The following is a 17,551-nucleotide window of genomic DNA, read 5'->3' as shown; positions in this document are numbered from 1 at the left end:
GGGAGTAGATGGGAATGTTAATAGTGTGGGGTTTGTTTAGCAAAGAGCATAAAAATTTGGATTTTGAATCTCAGTTGCCTAGTTGTATCAAAGAAGACTTCATCTGAATTTTGATGCTGGAAAGCAGAACAGTTCTGGTACACATATTTTCAATTTACTTTGTATTTGATTTCGATTTTGTGTTTGGCGTTCTAGGCAAGCAGGTGTGATACTCAGAGACACTTTTAAACTGTCTCTGAACATTGATTACACATTTTTGAGTTTTTTTTTTGTTTGTTTTGTTTTTTTTTTTTCATTTTTGAGTTTTTGAAATGAGTTCATCAGACTTTGAGCTAAGCTGGACATAGAGGCTATAATAGTTTTGCTGTTTGGGAAACTTACAAAAAGGAGCATTTTTGAGTATTTTATAATTGAGTACATCCATCATCCAATAGTATTTATTAAGCACTCACCTGTGCATGACAATGTATTAGGCACAAAGATTATCAGGGAAAAGGTCAATGATTTGGAACCAGAGACAGTGAAAGTATTTATACTTAGGGGAAAATGAACACAAATGTTATATCATGAATATTATTCCTTTTTTTTTTTTTTAAGATTTTATTTGTTTATTCATGAGAGACACACAGAGAGGCAGAGACACAGGCAGAGGGAGAAGCAGGCCCCATGCAGGGAGCCCATGTGGGACTCAATCCCAGGTCTCCAGGATCACGCCCTGGGCCAAAGGTGGCACCAAATCGCTGAGCCACCGGGGCCACCCGATGAATGCTATTCCTAACAGAGCAGGTTATGTAGTTAATTTAGTCTCTGGAAAAGACAGGGACACTCAAATAAAATCTCCTGGCATTTTCCAATTTTGCAATCACTAACTATGATCCTTATTCATGTATTAGTGAAAAATAATATTTTCAAAAGATAGTAGTAAGGTAGAAGACATGAAAAATCCAGGAAAAAAATCAGGTTAGGTTCTTTTGTGACTGGTTTGGCATACTTACAGACTGTTAGCTGGGGAGAAATTTAGAATGGAATTATGTGGGGGTTCTATTTATCTGTCTGTTTTTTGCGACATGTAATGTAGTGGTTAAAGTTATTCTCTTGCTTCTGTCACTATCAGTTTCTTTTCATTGGAAGAGGAAATAAGTCCTTCTGTCAGTAATTTGGCAAAAGTGCTGAAAAGCCCATTATCCCAGTTGGAAGGAAAGCAAACCACCTCTGGTATGTGAGGACCTGGCAGGCTTCATAGAGAGAGATGAGCCCAACAGAAGCTTCCAGTGAGAGATGGTGTTTTATTTTCTGAGAGATACTGACCATTAGTCATTCTTCTTGAATCCACCTAACATTTTCTCAGAGTGAAGTTATCTGCCCCCCACCCCCAAAACAAATTTATCGGTCCAGATGATATGGGATAGAGCAGGGGGGACAAAAAACAGTCATTTGAATAAAGAATTGCATCTTTTATGTACTTATGTTGTATCATGTACACTTGGGAAAGGACCACATCTGTCTGGAGGATGGTGGGAAATTGAACACTTCAATTCATGGCGTGCTTCTTGTATAGTGTTTCCTTAACCAAAAGGGAGCAGCTGTTGGGTAGCACAGAAAACATTGTTACAAACCTGAGCATATGGAAGCCTGAAGCTTTGGCTAATTTGGATGTCTGGGCACCATTGCAGAAAGACCATCATAATTATTTGCTATGATTTTAGGTCCACACTCCACTGTTGGAAGGAAAAACTTTTTACTGAGGCTTACTCTTTTATATGGCTTTGAAGGGAATTGCATTTTATTTCTGACACTTATTGTATTGTAAAATCTCTAGTCTCTGATATTTAAAGGTGGAAACTTTTAACTTTCTCTCTTAAAAAAAAAACCAACTCTGGGGACTTTTTAGTACTATAGCCTCTCAAATAATCCTTAAGCTTTGAAAAATGAAATGCTTTATTTTATGAAGCAGTTTTGGGGTCAGTTTTTTTTCCCTAAAATGTATGCTTTTATGTTGGGTAGTTTAAAGACCAGCTGTTAACTGAAACCAACCGTCAACGAAGTTGCATAAAGTTGTGTTTCCTATTAGTCTTGTATCTTTCCTATTAGTCATTTATGAAAGGATACAGGAACATCTAAGAGAACTCCAAACAAAATTGAAAAAACAGATGTTGAAACCATATTGTCCTGATGGTTTGCTATTTTTTTAAATAAAATAGGAGCTCAGTAATTATTAATGGATTATGAAATAAGGCTTCTGTTGCTAACTTACTACAAAATTATTTGTAGTAGCTTGCCGTTGAAAATTGGTGTTTTAGTGGGATTTCAGAGAGTCAGAAAAATGAGTTAAAGTTTATGCCTAGGAGCACCATGAAGGAGGAACTATGACATTTTCAAGAGTTGGGCATGTATGAGCCTCTAAAGGTGTGTTTATTATGTTGTCATGGTGAGCAGTGAATTAAAAAAATAACAAGACTGCTCCTTGGGTAGTTGTGACTTATTGGTAGTTATCTTTATAAGAGTTCCATGCTGACTTAAGTAAAGATCTTCAGGGAAAAAAAAAACAAACTTTATTTTTCAAATAAATTCAGTTAAGAGCCTACAGGCTTCCATGACACTGCACTGAATTATTATTAATGTGCACTGCTGTGAGAATAATGCTTGCTGCTGTTTAACAATAACCCCGTCCTCTGGAATTTCAGGAAAGTGGTAGGAAAATGAGAGGCAGATTTAAGTGCTGCCGCTGAATTAAACGTGCTAGTTGATGGGGACAACATTTTTATTGTTACTTGTGCAAGGGAGTGTCGAAAGAGACCGTTATTCAGGGTCAGGTCACATGTGTGACTGGTGAAGTTATTTGAGCGGCATTTCTGGCAAGCAAGGGCATTGCTTCTGGCCAAGCAAAGGTTTGTTCAACCTATTGCCTTTACCTGGATAACTCATTTTCATTCCCTTGAGAGTTAGGTGTGGTATTTCTTGAAGGCAGGGTTATGATCTTTTAAGGGTCTTCCTCGTTGACTTTAAGAATCTGTTGTTAAAATATTGGGCACATCATTGCTCATTAGCACCTTTTAACTTGGATGGTTAGTACAGTTGCCTTGATAGATGACGATAGATGCCTTTTTTCATTGGGAATTATCTTTTAAGTCAGCGTCTCCCAGCTTACATATTCAGACATATTCTACTATTCCCAGCAGGTAGTCTTTCCTCCTCTATGTCTCTCCTCCCTATTCCCTTGTCCTTTAGCCATGCCAGACTGTTCACTGTTCTCCAGATATGCCACCTAATATCTTGCCTCCTGAGTGTCTAGTGTCCTGTGTTCCTTTGCTCATGCTGTCCATGTAGGGTACTCTTACACCAACTCCTGTGCACTCTATAAGGTCTAGATCACCTTTGGAGAATGTTTCCCAAATTCTTACATACACTTCTGTGGAATAAACTTTTCCCTTCCTCCTGTCCTACTGCCACTGTGTATTCTTTCTTGAATTATTTGTGAATGTGTTTCCCTCCTTCCATGGATGGTGGGCCCTAAACTTGGGGCAGTGTGATTCTTACCTTTGTATCCTGCATATGGTCAGGTATAGCACTTCACACTGTTGTGCAGGGCAGGTAATAATAGATAAATCTTCAATGATTGGAATTCAGTCACTGGTGATTGCAGTGTCCATATAACAGGAGACATGTAAGGAGTCCAGAAACTATTAACTTATTTAATTGTAATTCTAGTGGGTGGAGTTTTATTTTATTTTATTAGGGGAGGACTCACGGCCATTAGTGTGACAGGTACCACTGAAGGGGTGGAGTTGGTGAAGTTCCGTCTGTTATGTAGTGTTTCCCTTTGCCTCTTATGCCTTTGCACATCTAAGTGCAACTTCCTGATGGGGTGGAGAAAATTCAACAGACAATGTGAAAGTTGGTATTTTGGAGAACATTTAAACTGCTTATCTAAGGTGCATTTGGTACCTTTTTTCAACTAATCCTGAATTTTTCACAAATTCATAGGGATTGGGATCCCTGGGTGGCTCAGTGGTTTGGTGCCTGTCTTCGGCCCAAGGCGTGATCCTGGAGACCTGGGATCGAGTCCCAAGTCGGGCTCCCTGCATGGAGCCTGCTTCTCCCTCTGCTTGTATCTCCACCTCTCTCTCTCTCTCTGTGTCTCTCATGAATAAATAAATAAAATCTTAAAAAAAAAATCTTAAAAAAACAACAACAACAAATTCATAGGGATCTTAGAGATCACCTAAAGCCACTACCTTCCCTAGGCAGAAATCTCTTCCTAGCCTTCCTCCTTATGTCTGCTTCAGCACATTAGTGATACAGAGATTGCTGCTCTGACGATTAAAGGAAAGCTTTAATCGGGGAGGAGGTAAAAAGTCTGTTCCTGTGATAGCTTGTCTCTAGTTTAAGATATTTTTAAGTTTCCTTTTTTTCTAAGCTGAATATTTCTGATTTCACCCACCACGTGAATCTAGCTTCTCCTCCAGTGTAGCTAATTGAGATGGACACCTCATCAAAGTCAGCTGTTCCACTGGCTGGACAGTGACCAATCTAATTTTCTGTCTCTGGATTCTGACTCAGAGACAGAGACTGTAGCCAGTTATCTGTGGTGCATTGAGCTAAAGGGTGATGTGGGATAGAGGCCTGAGTCAGCACCAGGGCAAGCCAAAGTCAGATGAAAGCTAAAGTTGTGTTAGAACTGAAACCACAAGTAAGAGGAAGCTGGTGTAGAGGGGATGGAGCAGAGCTGCATGGAGAGAATCAGTGACAAGACTCATGCAGTCTCAGAGAGAGATGAAGAGAGAGGCTGTGTCTGTCCCCAAAGGTGGGGCCTCATGGAAACTGGAACTGAGAAGTCTTTCAATGGCATCTGCAATCTGGTGTGTGGCACAGAAGAGGGAATGATAGCAGTTATTCAAGAGACAGTTTAGTGCTTATCTCTTGAGGCAAGAGTCATTAAGATCATGGATAGTGGTATGAAACTGCCAGGGTTGGGTCCTCTCTCTGCCACTTACTACTGTGTAACTGCCTGTTAATTACTTACTCTTCCTCTGGGTCTTGGTTTCTTCACATGTAGAATGGGTACAATACCAAGGCCTGCATTATAGGGTTATTGAGGGAACAAACAAATTATTATTATTTTGAAGATCTTATTTATTTATTCATGAGAGACAGAGAGGCAGAGACATAGGCAGAGGGAGAAGCAGGTTCCCCATGCAGGACTTGATCCCAAGACCCCAGGATCGTGACCTGAGCCAAAGGCAGATGCTCAACCACTGAGACACCCAGCCATCCTATGGGATCAAACAAATTAATATGTGAAAAGCATTTCACTTGAAAGAGTATCTGGCCCCCCAAATGTTAGCCATTACTATAAAAAAATAATAGTTGTGTTTGTTTTAGTGTCTGAGAAGTTATTCAGGCCCTATTTCTTAGAGAAAATGAAATATAGTGGTGAAGATGGCAGAGTCTGGAGTCTCATTGCCTGCCTGATTTCAGATTATACCATTTCCACTGTAAGACAAGTTATATAAGCTTCTTGTGCCTTGATTTCCTCATTTATTCTAAAGGAGTAATAATGGTACCTACCATTCAGTGATTCTATGTAGATTAAGTGAATTGATATGTGTAAAATGTTTAGAAAAGAACTTGGGTAGAAAGGATCTTAATAATTTATAATATGTTAATATTAATTATTACTTCTTGTGACTTTAGCATGCCTTTAGGTTCTTATTAAGACACATTATCTTATAGAGCTATAGGAGACCTAAATATATTTACTTGGATTCAATTCTGTCTCATTTTTCTTTAGAGGGATCATAATCTCTCTGATGGTCATCTCTAGCCAATATAGGGGTTCTCCAGGAGTCTTGAAGGTAAAGCCTGAAGATGTCTGGGAGGCAGTAGAAAAGTGTGGTTTTGGAGTTCAGAAAGAGATCTTGAATAAAGATAGAGATTTGAGTGGGTATAGCAGAAGTCATGGGAATGGACAAGATCACCTTGGGAGAATGTGCAGAATGAAAGAAAGAAGTCTTGGAACAGATAGATCCCTGGAAGGGGGTTTTGGGGATGGCAGAGATTTTGGAGTTGGATAGAGGGTGACAGAGGAACATGAGCCAGCAGATAAACCTCAGTGTAGTCAGACAAGTGATACTTATAGTGAATATGATTGAAAGTGTACTAAGTATAAGATGCTGCTTTAAGCTCTTTCATTCATGCATTTAATCTTCTGAACAACTCTTATGTAGATATTATTATATTTTTACTTCATAGATGGGAAAATTGAGTACAGAGAGATTCAGTAATTTGCCAAAGACTGAAAAGCTAGCAAATGATAAATCCAGAAGAGTTTGAACCTAGATAATCCAATTCTAGAATTTATAATCTTAATGATTCTATGAAATGGTCTCCAAGGACAAGGAGAAGGAAAATCAGAATAAATAAGGACAAAGGAATTATCTCTGTCAGATTTAGCATTTATCTCTGTTAGTATTTAGTATTTAGATTATGAAGTACATTTAGATTGTTGACGTTCTTTATTTTGATTTACTTCTTTTATTTTTTTATTTTTTTAAATTTTTATTTATTTATGATAGTCACAGAGAGAGAGAGAGAGAGAGGCGCAGAGACACAGGCAGAGGGAGAAGCAGGCTCCATGCACCGGGAGCCCGATGTGGGATTCGATCCCAGGTCTCCAGGATCGCGCCCTGGGCCAAAGGCAGGCGCCAAACCGCTGCGCCACCCAGGGATCCCGATTTACTTCTTTTATTAACTCTTTCAAACCAATAGCATATGAGGTTACTTGGCAGCAACACTTCACAACATATTCAAAAGCTAAATGACTGTGAATTAGGAAATGAAAGTGTATTGGTCAGTTTTTGCTACAATAATAATGCATAACAAGCAACCCCAAGATGTCAGTGGTTTACTGCCATAAACGTTATTTCTTGCTCATGGATCTGTGGTTTGGCTCTGGTTCGGTCTACAAGTTAGGTCTTGTAGTTAGGTGTGTTCCACATGCATATTAATTTGGTCTTGAGTTAGGTCTATTCCACATGTGTATTAATTTGCTATGGATACCTTAACAAAATGCTGTAGACTCTGGCCTAAGCAACAGAAATTAATTTTCTCACAGTTCTGGAAAGCTGTAAGTCCAAGATCAAGGTATCAGCAGGTTTGATTTTTTCTGAGGCTCCTCTCCTTGGCCTGCAGATGGCCATGTCTCACTGTGTCCTCACTGTGGTCTTACCTATGTATGGGAATAGTCCTGGTATCTCTTTGTGTGTCCAGATTTTCTTTTTTTATAAGGACACCAGTAATATTGGATTAGGTCTCACTTTAACAGCTTCACTTTAACTTAATCACCTCTTTAAAAACCTCATATCTCAATATAGTCATATCCTGAGATCTGGGGATTTATATTTTTGGAAGATTTTTGGGAAGACACAGTTCAGCCCATATCAATGTGTCTCCTCATTCTGGGACCTGTGGTTAAATGAGCGCAGAAAGACAGGATTCCTCTTAAGGCCTCAGCTATAGAACTGGCACACTGTCCCTTCTGTTTACAATCCATCATTTGAAACAGATCACATGACCAAGACCAAAGTACATGGGATAGAGAACTAGACTCCATCCACAAGAGAGCCACGGGAGGGAAGGGAACACTAAGGACAAACAACACAATCCACTAGAGTGATAGCGAGTCTTTCTCAAGAAGTTTTGTTAAAGAAAGTAAAAAGATGGGGTAGTAGGTAAATGGGGACATGTGTTCTGCAAACATTAAATGGTGTGTAACTGACAGGTTTCACTCATAGTCTCTCAGGACAAACCTGCTGATGGAATGGAATGGAATGGAACAGGAATGCCTTTCTCCAGCCACACTTGGCTTCTGGTGATCCCAAATGCTCCCGATTTCTTCACATTGTTGACTCTGTTGAATGCCTTTCCACATTTTTCTTCTGGATAACTGCTATTCATCCTTCAAGACTCAGTTCAGAAGTCACTTTCTCCGTGATGTTTCTGTTTCCCCGAGGCAAAGCACATGCTTCCTTCTCTATTCTCTCACTGCACCTCTGTTTTAGCTTTTATTACTTTTTAAATTATAACTTTGTGTAACTCTGATATCAACTTCTCTCCTGTCCTTTGGGTCCAGCATCATCAGGATCAGTGTATACTCTGGACCCAAGAGGACGCAAAGTTGAGCCCTGTGTTGGGCTTACAAACTGAAAGCCATCACTACAAAAAAACCCCAAATAACTGCCACCATCACCTTCTATTTGGAAACAAAAACCAATAGTAAAAATTCAAGTTCACTTTATAAAAATCTTGAGAAAAAAAAGTTGATTTTGGGGAGGAGGTGGAAAAAGGGTTTATGTCATACTCCGAGGCAAAAAACTACCAAAATCCCTTCTAGACTTTTCTGCCCTTGGCTCAAATTTCCTCTTGGCCTTTGGGGATTCTTTTACTGCCCAGCACTGCCCAGTCCCTCTGCAAGGCTGTTGGCTTGTACAGTGCCATTCACATAGAATATAATTTGTGGGCCCTGGGCCAGTTCAGTCCTCTCTCTTACACACCTGTCTGCACCCTTGAACTCTCAGTTGCTGTTTTCTGTTATGTAGAACAATTCAGCTTTCTGTGTATTATTCAGCTTGCTATTTAAGTCCCTCAACTACATATTGGGGGTCAACCCAGAAGAGGGAAAACAAGACCTGCTGACTTTAGAAGGAGATTTAGAGACCATTTGTAGTTATTTTAGGTTGCCTTTTGGTGCACCCATGATCTTAGGGGCTCATCAAGACATGTTCCAAACCAAGTGGGGTACCCTTTAAGAAATTCTTTTTTTTAAAAAAAGATTTTATTTATGAGAGAGAGAGAGAGAGGCAGAGGCACAGGCAGAGGGAAAAGCAGGCTCCATGCAGGAAGCCCAATGTGGGACTCGATCCAGGACTCTGGGATCATGCCCTGAGCCAAAGGCAGATGTTCAACCACTGAGCCACCCAGACGTTCCCCCCCTACTTTAAAAAAAAGATTTTATTTATTTATTCATGAGAGACAGATAGGCAGAGACATAGGCAGAGGGAGAAGCAGGCTCCCTGTGGAGAGCCTGATGGGGGACTTGATCCTGGGACCCCTGGATCATGCCCTGAGCCAAAGGCAGATGCTCAACTGCTGAGCCACCCAGGTGTCCCCCTTTAAGTTCTTATTATTGCTTTTAGGGTACTGCATTTTCCTCTGTGTTACCACACCAGTTCACTTGATTGTCCTAGCTGGACTATGGTTATTCTTTAAGGCAGGAATTTTGCTGTATTCGTTTTTGTATTCCAACATCCACAACAATCCCGGAAACATAGTAAGGACTTCAAAAATGTTGCCTGAATACCTAAATGAGTACAATTCAATGTTCTTTATTTTAAATTATAATTAGGAAGCCAATGAAATGTGAATCAGAAACTAGTAAATATGTTTCCACATTCCCAGAACTGCACTAGAACTATTATTTTATTGAACCTGAACCTGAACTAAATTGAAACAAAGCTTCTTGATATTTTCGTTGTAAATCAGTTAGAATTGCTTATTGGCTTGAACCAGAGTAAAACTGCTTCACTGCTGAACTCAAAGTGCAACTAATCTGAAAAACGTACTGGTTTATTCTTAGTTACTTAGTAAGGTACTTGGACATTCTATGAATTTGAAATTGCCATTTTGTTGACAGTGGACCTAAATGTATTAACTCATAGGTTCTTTTCCTTTTTCTTCTAGTGAGATCACAGGATTGCTTATTAATTCCTCTGACCTAAGTGAGGTTATTCTAGGGCTTGCCAAAATATTGTGGGTAGTCTTATTTTCCTGTGTCTCCCATTCATTCATTCATCCATTCACTCATTCATTCATTCAAACATTCAGTCATTCCATGATTCCTTGCCTTTTTGCCAAAAGCCCATTCTAGAATAAGATGGAAGTGAATTAGGAAATCAGGAGATGAGGTAAGGGATTTTTTGGGGGAAGGGTAGGAAAGCAAGTAAAAATAAGGAAAAATGAAGTTAGGAAAAGCTTTGTAAAAGCTTTGAGTAAAAGGTTTTACTCATATTGCTAAATGATACTATAAACTTCAGTAAAATTAAAAGAGTATTTGGAAGCACTGATAATACTACACAGTTATATTGGATCTAATAGTTGGATGAATTTTGAGGGGAAAATCTTTGCATTTAAATTTTACCAATTTTCCTTTTCCTTTCTGATTTGTGCAGAAGTTACATTGGTTTACCATTCAAAAACACTCCTTTCCCCTTTGGTTATTTGAATCTGCTTCAAGGTAAAGTAAAATCCAGTGAATAATTTCAGAATTTTGTGCTTTAATTTGGCTACATGGATCAGTCCATAGAAAATATTTCTTAAAGCATTTTCCTTTTACTAAAAATAATATATATGGTTCCAGATATTCTTACTTTATGACGAAATGCCATACTGTCTCAGCTGTTCTCACAATCTGGTGATGGCCCTTTTAATTTTCCCATGATTTTATTAGAATTTAGAAGAGGTTAATTAGTTATCCACTGGTCTTAGTGGAAGAAGATTTAAAAAAATATAATATTACAAAACGTCCTAGTAGGGTATGAAGGTAACACCACAAGGGGGTACTATAATTTTATCAAATTTGTCCTGGTAACTTGGCTCAGAAGGTGAAATGATTAGAGCCTGCAGAGTTAATTTTAATATGCTAATACATCACAGCAAGTTGGGAACTTAAATAAAATTATACAATTAATATACTTTTATGGGATGTAGAAAGACTTAGTAAGGTCATTTGTAGATTATATTAGAGCTACATTTAGACTTACTGGGTTTAAAATTCAGCATTCTTTAAAGAAAGCAGCAGATGTCTGACGTATGCATTTTAGTGACCTTTGAATGAAGAAGTGAATGTCGAATTGTGTGGATCTAGATCTGGGTTCTTAAAATAAATGAACTCCCTGGTCTCCCCTCTACATACAGCTAGGATCAAGCATTTAGATATTAATTTCCTTAGTGTTGCAACATAGAAAATGTTACAGTATGTTAATCCTGGGAGAGATTTTTTGAAAGAATATTTAATCATAGAGGACTTTAACTTCTTAATGCACCTCTGAAAGTGATTCTGCAGTTTTGCTTGGTAATAAATTTGAGTGGCTTGTAGTCCATCTTGGTTGGATAACTCTCTTTTATTTAAACTGAAAACTTGGAAGGTAGTTATATGGCCAAAGAATTTTTTTTTAAATGTCACATCCTGGTACTCTATGTGTTTATACACTAATTATAGCAGATATTGCTCATTTGCTGAGCGAGGTGGATTGGGGTATTTGAAATAAGCTAGCGATTAATCTCTGAGGAAGAATAATTACGTGTTTACAGACTACAAATAGAACTGTTAGGTATTCTATCTTTTGTCACACACTTACTCAGTGGCTCATTGGACCAATATTTAGTATCATGCTAAGATTAAGTGAGATAACATGTATAAATTGCCTAGCATAGCAGCTGGAGCAGTGATGAGACAACCCATAACCTTAGGGCTGCTGGAGGTCTCTGTCCTGCTGGGCAGTTCCCAATCCCACTGCAAAATGCAAGACTAGGAAACTGCCTCTGTGTCTCCACTTCTCTACTATACACATGTTAGAGTTTAGTTTGGTGGCTAAAAAGTGCAGTCGTTTTTCTTCTTTTCAATAATGTAAGCAATCTAAATTTTAAGATTTATGCTATCTTCCCCCACAGGACTAAATGCAGTTATTTTTGTTTTGTACTTTTTTTTTTTTTTAAGCAACCCATAAACCCTTTGAGGTTTTAAAAATGATCCTAGCCTATAAAAGGTTTCTTGTGACTGGCTAAGGGCATAATTTGGTAAAGGATATTTTCTTTCTAAAAATTTATTTATTAATTTCAGAGAGAGAGAGAGTGCATGATCTTGGGGGGGCAGGGGGAGAAGGGGAAGCAGACTTTGGGCAGAGCCCAACATGGGGTGTGACATGACGCTGATCCCACAACCCTGAGATCATGACCTGAGCTGAAGTCAGATGCTTAACTCAGATGCCCCTCTTTTCTCCTTACTGCCAACAAGGGGCCGCTACTTACCTGAAGGCCGACTTGCCTCCACCCTAAGAATATTTTTATTGGTATCACATTCTCTTCTTGGCTGTTCTGTCTTCATGCTTGTTTCTCATATCCTTCGTGTAAGTTTGGTCTCTTGTAGTTTATACTATCCCATTTATTTCTCTCTGTTCTCTATGCAAGATGTCCTAATGCCAATATGTGGCATTTCAGAGTCTGAACTCTACTTGTCTATCTTCCCCCTTTGGTCTGCCTGGTGCTAGGCATAGTCGACTTGACTGGAAGTGTTCCTAAACTTTGGGCCACTGAGAATCCGTCTCAGTCTGTCTTTCTTTTTTTCCTGAACTTTGTTGTCTTAGGCTTACTGTAAATCTGTTTTTATGGCTAATAAGAAATAGATGACAAAACAGCATGTACAAGATCAACCCATTTCTACAAAAATAATAATGCCTGTTACTGTCATCAGTTGTGATAGTAATGAGTAAGTCTTTGGAAGAATTGAGCTATTGAGATATAAATTCCTGCTTCTGATGGAAGAAGGAATGGCAGATGGAGGCCCCTTTGGGGAGCAGCTGTTTGCTTATGATGGCAGAATTGTAAATATTCATGTCAAGCTAAACTTTAAGTACCATTGTGGGAGGAGTTGGGTGTATTTCTCTCACTATTGTTTCCCCAAAGTCTAGCCAACACCTGCTACATGATAAGCCCATAAAAAGCACTTGCTGACTGAATGAAATGAAGAAATGAGCCCTGAGCACACAGTGGGACTATTGCATGATACATCTATCCTGCTCAGATGACTCAGCGCCTTGGTTTTCCTTGAATAGGCACCTTTAACAATGACCTTCAACATCGTGTAGTGGCCTCAGAGGATCACTAACATGTCATCTGCTATAAGCCATATCTGTTGCCAGATAGAATGTTCATACAGGTGTCTGGCATTGCTTCTTTTCGGAAGGGCCTAATGTAATTTGATCAGTCCTGAAGATGGATTGGGGGTATTGGGATAAATGATTTCACTATTCCCTTACCTCCTTCAGCTGACTCAGACACTTAACCATTCAAAACATCTTTGCTTCCTGGGATGAGAGAGGCTTGAATATCTTATAGACTATAGTGAGAGTCATAGGAATGAACAGGGGTAATTGATGGGCAAGGCTCTGGGCAGGCAGTTGGTGACAGAGTCAGTATCACAAAGTGAGAGGAGGGACACTTTTTCTGGAATCTTCTAAATCAGAAAATAGACTCTTCCCTGCCTTCATCTGGCACATTCAATTGGACATCATAATGAAGTATCTACTTCCTGAATATCTTGAGATCTGTTCCCTTCTCTTTTTCACCTGTTGGTGTCTTAGTTCAGGCTTTCACTCTTTGCAGCCTGAACTATTGTATCATGGTAAAGTGCTGTATGGCACTACTGTAATACTGCAAAACTCTATTCTGGACTACTGTAATATGGTAAAATTATTTCTGGACTACTCTAATAAGTCCTTCTTTTCTTCCATTGAGTGTTTACCCTGCTGCCAGAATGATCTTCCCTGTATTCTCTGTTTAAACCTCTCCCCCTCTCCCATAGTGACTCCCATTGCCATCATGAAAAAATTCCAGTGACTTAGCCTGGAATTCAAGTTTTTTTTTTTTTTTGATCTGGACTATACTTGCTTGTTTTCTTTTTAAATTCTAGAATTTTTAATAATTGACAGCATAATTCTCTTTTTTCTTTAAACTGAAGTATAGTTGACACACAGTGTTACATTAGATTCAGGTATGCAACATACCAATTTGATACGACTATGCCTACTTGTGTAGCTTCACTTATAGCTCCTATTGTACCTTAGACCCCAGCCATATACCCTAGAACTTATCAGCTCTTTTATCCCTCTACCTTTGTCTGTGCTGTTCCTTGAACTTGAAATGTCCTTTGCCCCAGTTCTGTGCCTCTGTACTTGGTTGTGGTAATATGGTCTTGATGATGGAGCCATCTTTCCCTGGTGCCTGCCTTATATCTATTCCCTCTATTGGTCAGAGGAAGTCTGCCTGGCTTCTTTAGCGGTTTCAAAACAAATGCCTTGTTATGGGATTCATAATGTTTGTTTTCTGTTCTTCTACCTTAAAACATTTGATGATTTTTACAATTCACTTAAGTAATATTCCCAAATAAACTGTAATTTCATAATATCAAAAGTCTTAATCACACAGCAAAAACCATGAAGATGATTTCTACCAAATTAGAGGCTGTTCTCTCATGTTCATTGTCAAAGCACAACTTTTTTTTAAAAAAATTATTTATTTATTCATGAGAGACACAGAGAGAGAGAGTGAGAGAGGCAGAGGGAGAACCAGGCTCCCTGCAGGGAGTCCAATGTGGGACTCAATCCCAGGACTCTGGGATCATGACCTGAGCCAAAGGCAAACACTCAACCACTGAGGTGTCCAGGCATCCCTTTAATTAATTAATTTGTTTGTTTATTTTTTGAGAGAGAGAGAGCGTGAGAGAGTGCGCGCGCTCGAGCCAGCAAGCATGTGAGTAAGGGGAGGGACAGAGGGAAAGGAACTCTCAAGCAGGCTCCACGTTCAGCGCCATGCCACATGTGAGGCTTAATCTCAGGACCCCAAATTATGACCTAAACTGAAATCAAGAAACAGACGCTTAACCAACTGAGCCACTCTGTGCCCCAAGTGAGAGCCTATTTTTTTTTTTTTGAGCCTATTTTTGTTTTAGAGTGTTCCTAAGGGTAAAGAGGTGATGTTAATATGGACTTTTATATTTGGTGAAGAAAATGGAAAGAAGGGGGGATGGTTGAAAGAAAGAGGTGATTATTTATTTATTTTTATTTTGAAAGATTTTACTTATTTGAGAGAGCACAGAGGGAGAAGGAGAAACAAACTCCCAGCTGAGCAGAGAGCCCAAAGCAGGGCTCAATTCCAGAACCCCGAAATCATGACCTGAGCCCAAGGCAGATGCTCAACTGACTGAACCACCCAGGTGCCCCAAGGCAGGTGATTATTTAAAAACACAAAGCATATATACCCACTATAACTTTCTTCTTTGTGCCTATTAAAACTTTTTCATTGCTCCTCTTCTGGGAATAGGTATACAAATATCTGTTTTTGAATTTCTGTGGAGTTTTGATGAACTGTCACAGGGTTATTCATGATTATCGGTGTGAAACATTAACTGGAAGCGTATAGTGATGTATTTTTGAGGCAGAAGAGACATAGGAATAAAAAAAATACTTCAAATAATTCTCAATTTCTATTTAGCAAGATCTGATATGAGCAGGAATAATTAGAGTGATAAAGTCTAACCAGCACTAGTAAATTTGACTAAAAGCCAAGAGCAGCACAGCCAGGACATTTATGTTCATGTTTAAATTACTCAAGTGCTTAATTGTTTAATTTCAGTTTCAATTACCAAATGCCCTTACTTTTAAAATTAGTCCTTTGAGTATTAGCTGCATGATGTTGTTATTAAAGTTGAAAATCTGCTATTATGGGTTTAGAGGATTATTACAAAGTTGTTGGCATATGTCTTGTTTAATAAATAAGTTTAATTGTGCATGTAATCTGGTAATGTAATAATGATGAATTACATTTTACAGAAATGTAGAATGACTTTTTTTTTCTTAGGGTAAAACAAAATTACTTTTTAGGGTTTATTTTCCAGAGGAAATATTTTACTATAAAAATACCTAAGATACCTCTTGCAGTGTGTAATTTCCCATAAAGGGTGAGACTTAATGGATATTTAACACTAACAATCCCCTCCCCCCATAAAAGAGGTTAATAGTAGGAAAATGAAGTCCAGCTAACAAGGAAGTAATGTTTATACCTTTAATGCTTTCTCAGTTTGTCTTAGCCCTAGAATCTTGAGAATATGACAAAGTAGCCCATATTGTAGATTAGTGTATTTTTATTCCATGAGGCACCTTCCCATTTAGATATGAACTTGCAGTTGCTATTAATGTTAATGAGCTTCTCTAGTCAAAGTCCCTTGAGCTCATCCTGAATTACAGTACCTTGGGCAAAACCATCTGATTGGCATTATATTGTTCATGCTTCCATCAGTTCTAGTTGTCTCTGTTGAATTCTAGGTGGGGGGGAAACAATTAGAGAGAGAGAGAGAGAGAGAGAGAGAGAGGCAGAGACACAGGCAGAGGGAGAAGTAGGCTCCATGCAGGAGGCCCGATGTGGGACTCCATCCCGGGTCTCCAGGATCACGCCCTGAGCTGAAGGCGGCGCTAAACTGCTGAGCCACCCAGGCTGCCCAACAAATTGTTTTAAACCTGTATCTCAGTATATGAAATTTTCGAATTTTGTAATTCAAGGATGTATTTTTTTTCTAGATGATTTTGATCTCTTGGTTGATTCTTAAATGAACTCTCTGCACCAAGAAATGTGATTTAATTGACATTTGCCTTCATTTGTTGGGTGAAGAAATGGAGGGATAATTTTTTTTTCACCTTTTGTATAAGATAGCAAACTAATGATAGAGTACTGAAATCCAACTCCAATAATTAAAAATTTCATTTGATAGATTACCTAATAATTACCTAATGTTTTTCTTTTGTTTAATCAAATATATATATATATAGATATATATATATATAAACACATACACACACACACATATATATGTTTTGAAACACAGAACATTTTTCATATGCATGTTTTGTGGCCTTTGTGTGTATATGTGCCTACCATTACACACCCAGTTACTTTTCATTAAGTTTTCCGGTTTTGAGATTTGAAAATAATTGAAACGGAGTACGTAAGCAGATAATTTTGATTTTTGTAATCAGTGGTGATTTAAGATTTCCTTGGTGATGCTGGAAGTTTTGAGCAGGATGGAGGGTCAGGTTAGCCAAGAGGAAGATCATAACTTTCGTACTCAAGTCCCCATCTCAGCCTGTTCCTAACTCTGTACTCCTGGACAAATGTTATTTTCTCATCCAGAAAACCTTCTTTGTAAAGTAGTTATGCAGATGAAACAAGATAATGCATATGAAGTACTAAATAGAGTGGCCTATACCAGGGCTCTGCTAACTTAGTGTGAGGCAGTAATCTGAGCAGGATGGGTATCTCCCATTTCTATTTATGTATAAGCAACTCTAATTTCTGAAGAAATATGGTTTTGAGTTTCTAACTTTGCATGGGAGCTTTTCAGACTTGTTCTTTTAGTGTACTAACATACTAAGATTACATAGTTTAGGACTAGATGTTTCAAGAGAAGTGAAGTATGGATTTTTCCCTCAAGTTGTAATTTCAACTCTGGCATCCTTGCCAAAAATACTTTGGCTGTGGAGCTAGTATTCCAAGTAATGCATATGTTTGATCTACCCCATTCCTTTTGAAAACTCACTCTTGGCCCAGTTCCAGGATAAGTGTTTTACTTCAGGGTTCTCCTGGATATTGTATCTTAGTCTCCAAATTCTTGAAATTGGCTCCCAAAAACTAATTTAGGCCCCAGAATGTCATTTCAGGGTGCCAT

General features: G+C 38.6%; 1 long non-coding RNA gene across 3 annotated transcripts in view; it reads left to right on the top strand.

The window, feature by feature from the left end:
* The window catches only part of LOC112646564 (uncharacterized), a 137,062-nt gene that overhangs the window by 24,546 nt on the left and 94,965 nt on the right, over positions 1-17,551 (top strand). The window lies entirely within an intron of this gene.

Source organism: Canis lupus, chromosome 5, assembly GCF_003254725.2.
Source record: "Canis lupus dingo isolate Sandy chromosome 5, ASM325472v2, whole genome shotgun sequence".
NCBI lineage: Eukaryota > Metazoa > Chordata > Mammalia > Carnivora > Canidae > Canis > Canis lupus.
Note: the sequence above shows the minus strand (reverse complement) of the source record. Positions and strands in the feature narration are given on the sequence as shown.